This window comes from Manis javanica, chromosome 4 (assembly GCF_040802235.1).
Source record: "Manis javanica isolate MJ-LG chromosome 4, MJ_LKY, whole genome shotgun sequence".
Lineage (NCBI taxonomy): Eukaryota > Metazoa > Chordata > Mammalia > Pholidota > Manidae > Manis > Manis javanica.
In genome coordinates this window covers 34,566,570-34,577,101 of record NC_133159.1, presented here as the reverse complement: position 1 = coordinate 34,577,101, position 10,532 = coordinate 34,566,570, and the positions used below count along the sequence as shown (strand labels likewise).

The following is a 10,532-nucleotide window of genomic DNA, read 5'->3' as shown; positions in this document are numbered from 1 at the left end:
GTATACATAAGAGGAACAGAGGGGTTGGTAACTGTTGAAGCTGGGTGATAGGTATATGGAGACTTATTATACCATTTTCTCTACTTTATGTATGTTTGAAATTTTCTGTAATAAAAAGGTATGAATTTTCTCACTCACATCTCCCCAGGTGAAACCATTGAACTCAAAAGAGCAAGATCAAGTGTTAGATCAAATAAACGTTTTATAATATAAATTACTTTAAGTTGCTTTCTTTGGTCTTGAAAGCTTTTTAACAGATAGAAGTTAAAATATTATTGAAAAATAAAAGACCATTGTCACAGTCTGTTAATCCCATATGCTTCCCATGAGAAGGCCAAATGGTTATACAGCAGTTTTATGGGATCCAGGGCCCAATATAGGAAAATTTCCCAAAGGAGCCCTCTAACACACCATCCTTCCTTTTCTTCTCTTCTTTTTTTTAATCAGCTGGGGGCAGATGGGGAAAAAATTGAGGTATGAAGTAGTCTTTTATTTGACTAGTTAGAGCAAAGTAAAGATGTGGGTTGGTGGCCTTTGACTTGAGATACTCTGCTGTAGCAGAAATGCACCCACATTAAGGCTACAAGGAAAATCATTTGAATTTGCCCGGTGAGGCTAGCTTTACCCTAATCAATAGAGCATCATTTAGAAAGCATGTCCTCTTCAGCAAATGGCTCTTTTGAGAACTAACCCTTGGCTTGCTACTGGACTCCAGGAGAGTGTAAAAACACTTAACCAGGAAATACTTGGTGACTATATAAGCCAAACTGATCCCAAACCATCAAACAGAGAGCACTCCTTCCATCAAACGGAAGCAGGACTTGTAAGACCAGGCCCGAGTCTCTATACACAAACAAGCTGCACGAGCTGGCTGCTTACATTCCTGTATGTCTACCCCACCGTATGTCATCCGTCCCTCAGCCTACAGCTGTGACCTCACAGAGAGTTGCCTATGATCAGTAAGCAAAGAGGGGAGACTTTTAGGCTTTTCACAGAATTCTCAGCCCAGGACACTGGCAGTGGCCAGAAGTACACTATTGTGTCATTGTATTACATTCATTATATATATATATGTCATTATATCATATGTCTCTAAAGACTGTAAACAAGGGAAATCCTTGTAGAAAGTAGGACTTCAAGTAGCACAGCTTGTCCACTTCCCCTATTCGGGAAGATGACCTGAGCTAAGGCCCTGCAGTAATACATAAAAAGTGGCAAATTATTAGCTATATGGTCATGGGATTGGTAAGGGGCAAGATAAGAAAATTGCTAACAAGGAAGATTAGAGAAAAGGTATGTAGATGGATTCAAGACCCTCTTAAGATCAGTCCAGACTATGAGAGTATTTGTGTGCCTTGTGAGGAGACGTCTCACAATCTGGTAGACGAGATGACTCGTTCCATACTCTGTGGGTATCAGGCAGCCCGTATCATCCCAACCACCCCAGGATTTGCTCCACGGGTTCATAAGTAAAATGGGTTCAGTGGCAAGGGCTTCCCCTCACCAAAGCCAACATGCTTATTGCCCTTACTGATGGCAAATTTGCCAGCCACAGTGACTAACCCATATCCCCTTGCTCTTGGGACAAACAGGCACCTGGACGCAGGTGGGTCACATTCTAAAGTGGTAGTGACTTGGCCTCCACTGGAATAGACACTCTGATGTGTTCCCCTGCTCACCATGTTAAGTGCCTTATGCAGCTATAGTATCTCATACTTATGAGTAATGATAACTGAAATGCAAAAAACGACCACCCAAACACATTTTTAAAAACATAGAATCCCATTAGTCACAGGTTTATCTTATCCTTAAGCATGAAAGGAAAATAGAAAATTTCCAATCAGCCCCAATAAAGAGTACATCTATGTGGTTGTAGGATGTCTGAAGTTCTTAAAAATAGGTTTTTCTTGGTTACTGGAGAGATGTTATTCCTCTACAGAGATATTATGTTCTAGGTAGTGGACCCAGAGCACCATAACTAATTTTTTTCACAAAAGCATTGTAGCTTTCTAGGCTAGTCAGTAAAGATAGTTGTTCTGTTTGCAAGCATCTACTAAAGGAAAGAACAGCAATAGATCATCACTACATTGAAAGAGACCAAGCAACCAGGGAACATGTTTAAACCCTTCAAGATCATTTAGTATGATCTTAATGTTTCCTATTGTAGGTCAGAACAGATAAGGTAGAAATCCAAGTCTGTGATTATGAATGCTTAGCAGTAGGTGGCATGTCAGGCAGTGACTGGACTAGGGGCAATTGGAAATGAAGGCAATACTGTGTCATCAACAGAATGGAGATTTTAAAAGTAAAAGATAGGTATTTTTACTCTGCAGCCTTTCTGCAAGGTATCCAGGTGCAGAAAGGCTTTCATGTGAAAAAACAGCTTTAAAAATGGTATAATTACAGAAGGGAGCTTTGAGAACTTCTTTTGCTTCCAGATGCAGAGGAGACTGTCTTAGTTTGCTAGGGCCACTTTAACAAAACCACAGGCTGGGTGGCCTGAACAACAGGAATTTGTTTTCCCACAGTTCTGGAGGCAAGAAGTCTGAGGCCAAGGTGTGGGCAGGGTTCGTTTCTTCTGAAATCTCTCTCCGTGGCTTACAGATACCCATATTCCCCTTGTGTCTTCCTGGAGTCGTCCTTCTGTGCCTGTCTGTTCAAATTTCCTCTTCTTATAAAGACACCAGTCAGACTGGATGAGGGCCCACCCTAATGACCTCATTTCAACTTAATTGGCTCTGTGAAGACCGTATATCCAACTACAGTCACATTCTGAGGTACCAGGGGTTAGGGTTTCAACATCTGAATTTGAGGGGGGACACAATACAGCCCATAGCAGGTATTAGAGAATTGGTTTATCTGTACGAGGTAGTTACTGCAGGGCCCGGAAGATGCTCCTGTTTTCTTTTAGTCAGCTTTAGGCACCCTTCCCCCCAGCTTCTGCATGCCTGGCCTCTGAAAGCTTACACTTGCAGCCAGCCTTCCAAGGATTGCCCTTGGGCGCTGAATCCCCACCTCTGCCCCACCATACAGAGGGTTGGAAGTGCCTGCAAGTCCCCAGGGGCCTTTAGGCAGTCATTGGCTGGGAATACAAAAGCCCATTGTTATAGCTCAGGACAAAATCTGAAGCCTGCTTCCTGCCCGAGAGCTCCCAGAAGGACCAGGTGCATCTGGGATGTCACTGGCAGTATTGCCTTGCCTGGCTTCTAAGCCCCTTTGGGATCTGCTTTCCTATTCCCTCACTGATTCTCCTGGAAGCCTGCCTTAATAAGCCACTTCCACATGGGTCCTTAGCTCAGAGTGGGCTTCTGGAAGAATCCTACCTAAAACCTATTTTAACTGGCTAAACACAATGAATAATCAGATCTACTACATCAGATACCAAAAGGAAGGAGGCACAGAAGCAGAAATTCTTGTTGTTTAAATAGAGGTCACTGAGATGGGATTTTTAAAATTGAACATTAGAGATTTAGTTAGAGCTACTAATGCAGAAACCTCCGGCTCTGGGGGAGTGGTGTGTCCCTCAGGAACTCTCTGCCAGGTCTCCTGATGAAGGATTTTAAGGGGAATTATGACTCAACAGGTTGACAGGAAAAGGATTTAATTAAAAGTGAAGAATGGCCCTGAGGTAACAGTTACAGGGAGAGGTAGAAAAAGTCACAAATTGGTTAGAAATTCCTATAGCATTAAAGTTTCCTGGAGAGAAATTTGTTAAAGCTTATCAGACCCCAAGCATGGAGACAAGCCCTTATCGCGGGTGCCACCTCCTCTGTGGAAGATACAAAGACCAGAGTGACCCAGGGGTCAGCCGTGGGCAAATGACCTTCGAATTGACAGGCTCCCGTAAGAGGCGACGGATTCCGAGGTGCAACTTGGTTCTGAGTCCATTGAGGAGGTGGGCCCAAGGATTATTTCTGTTAGGAGGTGAATATAGTTATTTCTGTTTTCCAAAGTTCTCTTTGCCTGCGAAGTTTCCCACTCAGGATTTTTGTTAAAAGTGCTTCCTCTCCTTTCCTCTGTAACTACTTGTCTTTTTCCAGTATTTCTTTCTTTTCTTTTTGTTTTTGTAAAGCTACAATTCTACTCTTGTGCTCTAAAAATTATGAGCAAATTTCTGCTACTGTCAGAAGCACTCTCAGTAGAGACTGATTTAGCTGTATATTCTTCAACCATTGGCAATAAGCATTAATAAAGGCAGTTGCTACCTCTGTCCCTTGGTATGAAACAGGCCCAGGATTTAGCTGGCAGGGTTGAATGTTTGGCAGCATGGCAGGCATGGTTAGCAAGGTGGGAGCCAAAGATTTGATCGGTGCTACTGGCGTTGTCCATGGAGTTGAGGCTAAGGAGTAAGGCAGGGCAGCAGGCATAGCTGGCAGCACCAGAACCAAGGACTTCCTGGCTCAGCCAGAGTCGCCAGGGGTCAATGGGATCGGGGTCAAGCAGGCCGCAAGTGTGACCAGATATCTTACATACAGATGTGTTGAGCAAGTAAGTAAATGCATTGAGAATAATGGAAACCAGGTTTCTCACTGCTGGAGAAGGGAGTTCCAAATATGGAAAGTGGAAAGGCTAAAATAATTCTGTAGGATTGAACTAGAATTGATGGCATCAGTGAAAACTCATGATATTTAATAGGTAGACATAAAAAGCAAACAGATGTATTTATACTTGTTTGTGTTTGCAAGTGTGTATGTGCATGTAACTATGTATTTCCTAGATCTGGGGGAAAAAATAAGAGCCTAGGATATCTCATTGTGCCAGAAAATAAGGATATGGTCAGAGAATTATGGGAATACGTCAAAAAGAACCTGAAAAAAAGGATACAGATACTGCCACTGGCCAAATTAGGGACAATGTGAACATCCAAATATATAAGGAACGGATTATAAGTCATTGAATAAAATAGGGGTCTATGAGCCCATACTCATAGAAATAAATAAATGAATAAAAAAATAGGGAGAATGGAAAGCTCTTCCTTACAATAGAATGCCAACTAATACATGTAGAAGGAAGGCTAGAACTAGAAAATTATCACTTGGCGTTCATCATTGTCATCATAACTGGTTTATGCAAGAATCATCAATGAATGCTACAACTAACAGAGGAAAGTTTGATGAAAAAAAAGGGTATTTACATAATCTCAAATTCTGTCCCCACAAAATATTTGCATGTAGATTACCTGGTCAAATTGCTTCAGTGTTAAGTTTCTGATCTTGGTGGTTGGCTGTACTGAGGTTATATAAGTGAGTGCTCTTGCTGTTAGGAAATTGACATTGAAGTAGTAATGGAGTGTTGTTTGCAACTTACTTGTGAATGGTTGGGGATAAAACAAATACATCTAAGTCTGTATAAAAAGGGAGAGAGAAAATAACAATAAAGATGATTAAGGCAACTGGTAAAATATCAACAATTGGGGAATCTGATTGGAGGACATTTGGGAGTCCTTTGTAGTATTCCTGCAAGATTTCTGTAAGTATGAAATGATTTCAAAAATGAATTTGTTTTTTCAAAAAATGTAATTCCATTTTTGAGTTCCAGAATCCTCTTGAAACTTCCACTTTCCATCTCTCATTCAATTCATGCTTTCTTCCAGGAAGAAAAAAAAATCTCACACACTCAAAGAGTTAAATTCATTACATTCTCATGCAATCTGGAGATTTTAAGAAGACCCTCCTCTGAGACAACATGTCCCCTTTCCCCAGCGCCAAGCTCTGGTGAGTATCCCAGTCCAGGCACAGAGTGTGTAAGCCAGGAAACTCCTACGTGAGGAGTTTATTATTGGAAAATATTTCTTCCTATTTTATTACATATGCTGCTTTCATTGTCCAACTGGGTTGAGAGATTAGCTTAGGCTAAGCACAAGTTCTAACATCTAAGGATAAAAATGCCTTTTCCTGTCACATAAGTTTTTCTCCACTTCCTTTTTTGGCTTATGTAGTAGATTGGATCAATGGTTCCAATTCTTCACTCCCTTCCTGTATTAAAATTATACATACATGGCCTTTGTCATCTACTTTGAAGTACTTCCCAATAAAGGAGGCTGAGCCGTAACTCGTGATGTTATAGGCTCGGCCAAGTGATTTGTTTGGCCCGTGATATATGGGCAGACGTAACTGCAATTTTTAGCTTGAGAAACATTGCATTTTTTTTCCTACTCTCCACTCATATTTCTCTAACCCACCATAAGAAAAGAATGTTCAGGGAGCTGCTGCCTCTTCAGGACGGGCCCCAGGATGAGGAGCAGACCTGAGCCAAGTCCACAGCTTACAGACAAGCCCAGCCAACCCACAGTGTAAAGCAGATGTTCTCGCTGACCTGCAGATTACTGAACAAGAAAAATAAATGTCATGTTTTGAAAGCCGCTGATTTGGGATGCTGTTTATAATGAAATATTATTAAAGCAATAGCTGACTAATATAAATCATTTGACATTTTTGTAGATTTCCACATCTTCTAAAGGAAATAAAGGAGAGATTTGCACATTTGTAACAAGCTTCAAATAAGCAGACCCAATTCATCCATGATTTAAAAAGGTACACTCAGAATAGAAATATAATCACACTTCCCATCCTGAACTTTTAAAACACCCATCTACTTTACCCATGAATTTTCCTCCAGAATAGATAGTTTCCTATCGGAGAGAAAGGACATTGTATTTCTTGCCAATAGGGTTCCCTCTAACATAGATCAAAGATCCACTTTAGTTTGTCTGCAATCTGATAAAGGCCCTCTGACAAGGCAGCTTAATTTCAGTTTTCACAAAGGAAAAAAACCTCTTAGGTCTATAACCTATAGAATTTTACAGTATGACAGTGGGTGCTGCCTAAATCTGATTCTTCCCACACCTCAGAGAACTGAGAGTAAATAAAAATACCCAGAATGTATCCTTATACGGTAACTCTGAAACCGAAAAAAATACACATTCCAATTTTAAAGAAAGTGAGGGAGATGAACACCAGGGACTAGCAGAATCGGTGCTTCAGCCCCGAGATGCGGAGCACAGAAGGAGCTGCAGGCCCAAGGGGACAACGTGGACAGCTACGAGCAGCGGCAGAACACAGATAATAGCAACACAGGTTCATCCGGGAAGGAAAGAACGCGATCCGGAAGGGAGCTTCTGAGAGCAGATCTGAGCCTGATATGTCAGAGCACAGGCTGTATGTAGGAGAGTCAGAGGAAGTGGTTTGGAAATTCACCACAAAGTCGTGAAGGCTTTAGCAGGTGCCATTTCTAAGGGAGAAAAAGTGACGCACCCTCCAGTGCAAAGCTCTAGAAGTCTGAGCAAGTGCCATAAGATCAGGTTGTGGGGACAGGCTGAGGGGTCATGGCTGGGGGCCCCAGAGGGGCTTGTGAGCCAGGTTGGCTCTGCTTCCTGAGGGGGCATGAAGATTGGCAGAGGAGCTATGGGTGTTGAAGCCAGAGAATTTTGACGCTGAAGGGGTTCCAGGAGGGGCAACTGGCGCTGTTGGGGGCGTTGCTGCTGGGGTAGCACAGCTGTGGACCTCAGGCAGGTCGGAGGCCCCGCTACTCTGGTTGCCAGGGGCTCCTAGGCCTGCACACTCGGGGTTGAAGGGTCACTCTCAGGGGTGGCTGTGGCCCTGCTTGTCTCTACGTTAATAAGCTTGCTAAGTCAAAAAGAGAGAGAGAGAGAGACCCTGGGAGATAGCAGAATCTCCCCTAAGGCCTCAGTAAATGGTGAAGCAAAGGAAAGAAGTAGCTCATAACAAGATTCTACTTAAATAGATAAGACCTAAGGATCAGAGAAAGAATGACCAGAAATAAAGTTACCATGTATTAAAGAAACAGCAGGCCTTGAACTGAAACATAAACAGGAAAACTTTAAATCAAGCATACATACAAAGATACAATGATTGTTAAAAATTAGAATCAAATTTTTTTGTCAGATGAAAACACAGAAGAATTCCTATCATGTAGGAGAGGAAATTTGCAAAACAACATCTGACCTGAATTTAAAATACTTAAGGCATTGTAGATATGGTGTGGGGGTGGGGATGGGGGATGAGCAATCACAAGAAACAAAAATGGGACAATACAAAAATGCAATAAACTAGAGGGTGATGTGTGAAGAGTAGCTTATTCACTTAGGAAAGAAATCTAAGAAGACAAACTATCTCAGAACGGAAGAGTTACATTACAGAGTGCCCCAGGAAGAACAAATACACTGAAAACACAGCAAAGGATACAGAGACTAGAAATAAAAGCCAGGAAAATAACTCAAAAACAATGAAAGATTAAAAACAAGATCAGAAAGAAAGTGATGGGGAAAACAGGCAAGGAAATTCAACAGATACATAACTGGAGTCTTTCAGAAATAAAATCAAAACAATGTAATGGAACTAAGAAAACATTTTGAAATCAAATGGATCCAAATGTGTATATTTAAAAGGTACCACATTTACCTGGGGAACTGACTCAGTACAGTCAATTCTGAGACTGGTAGAATTATTAGACATTAAAGATAAAAGAAAATTATTAGGGACTTCAAGCAGAAAGATCAAGTCACTTAACAGGGAGAAAAATCAGTATGGCATTATGTACCTGATATAAACATTTAATACAAGAAAACAGTGGAATAGCATCTACATAAGGAAAGAAATTACAGGACAGTTATCAAGGCTTTAGGAAATCAGTTTTAAACATGCCAGAACTCAGACAATATTGTTCCTATTAGCTCTTCCTGAAAAGGGATGGGGATGGAGCTGCACTGGAACAAAGTATTATATGTTATTAAAGTTAAATTGGTATAAATTCAAATTAGAGCATTAAAACCTTAAGATGTTAAACACAGTTCCTGTGGCAACCACAAAGAAAATAGCTATATATATATATATATATATATATATATATATATATATATATATATATATATACAAAAGAGGAATTAAAACCTACAGAAAATCAACTAAATACAAAAGAAGACAGTAATAGAAGAAATAAGAGACAAAAAACACCTAGAAGACATACAGAAAACAAATAGCAAAATGGTAGAATTAATCCCTTCATACCAGTAATTACTTTAAATGTAAATGGATTAAACTCTCCAGTTAAAGACAGAGATTAGTAGAATGGATTTAAGAAACATAATCCAACTATATGCTATCTACCAGAGACTTATTTTCTATCTAAAGACACACTAGGTTGACAGTGAAAGAATGGAAGAAGATATTCCATGCAAATAGCCAAAAGAGAGTGGGCGTGACTATACTAATACAGACTTTAAATAAAAAACAGTTACAAGAGCCAAAGGATATTATATATGAATACAAAGTTTGATACAGCAAGAGGATATAAAAATTATAAACATATATATGTGTAGGAAACCATCAGAGTATATAAAGCAAAACAGACAGAATTGAGGGGAGAAATAGATGATTCTACAGTAATAGCTGGAGAGTTCAATACCCAACTCTCAATAATAGATAAAACAACCAGACAGAAGATAAGTAAGAGGACTTGAATAATACACAAAAAACAACTAGTTCTAACTGCAGAACATTCTACCTAACAAGAGAATACACTTTCTTCTCAAGTGCACATGGGACACTCTACAATGTAGACCATATATTTGGCCACAAATCAATTCTCAACAGATTAAAAAAAATAGATATCATACAAAGTATTTTTTCAGAGCACAACAGGATGATGTTAGAAATCAAATACCAAAAAGAAATTGGAAAATTCAGAAATTTGTGGTAATTAAACAACACACTCTTAAACAACCATTGGGTCAAATAAGAAGTCATAAGGGAAATTAGAAAATACTTAGAGATGAATGAAAATGAAAATACACAGTAGTAGAAATATCAAAACTCATGGGATGCAGTAAAAGCAGTGCTAAGGGGGGAATTTAGAGCTGGAAATGCTTATGTTAAAAAAGAGAAAAAAGATGGCACATCAACAACCTAACTTTACACCTTAAGGAATTAGAAAAGAGGAGCGAATTAAACTCAAAGCTAGCAGGAGGAAAGAAATACTAAAGATTAGAGCAAAGATAAATGAAATGGAAAAATAGAGAAAAATCAATGAAATCAAAAATTTATTCTTCTAAACGATTAACAAAATGCACAAACCTTTAGCTAGATTGACTAAGGAGCCTATATTTGAATTTCAACAGTTTCTCCATTTGGGTCCTGTTTCTTTTCTAGCATCTAGTCCAGGGCACCACATTGCATTAACTGCCATATTTCCCTAGTGTCACCATTTCTCTGTGTTGCCTTGTTTTTCATGGTCGAGGCATGTTTGAAGAATACTGGTCGGGTATTTTGTAGACTGTTCCTCAGTTAAGGTTCTGCTGAAGTTTTCTCATGATTAGATTGGAGTTACATATTTTGGGGAAGAATATCACAGAGGTGAGGTACCCTATTAGGGGTACATAATGTGAACAGGACTTGCTACTCTGCTGGGTGAAACAGTCTTATGGCAGCCCTGAAGTTTTTCTCTTTGTCTTGACAGTTTTCCCCACATTGTGGGAATGACAGACAAGGCAGTTTTTACCACACTATTAAACAACT

At 39.9% G+C, this 10,532-nt stretch overlaps 1 long non-coding RNA gene across 1 annotated transcript; it reads left to right on the top strand.

Moving 5' to 3' along the window:
* Positions 1–742: 742 nt before the first annotated feature.
* Positions 743–6,511, top strand: LOC140848677 (uncharacterized). Its single transcript, XR_012129777.1, has 3 exons — positions 743–1,293; positions 5,594–5,714; positions 6,188–6,511. It is a non-coding gene; the product is annotated as an uncharacterized lncRNA (long non-coding RNA).
* Positions 6,512–10,532: the final 4,021 nt, after the last annotated feature.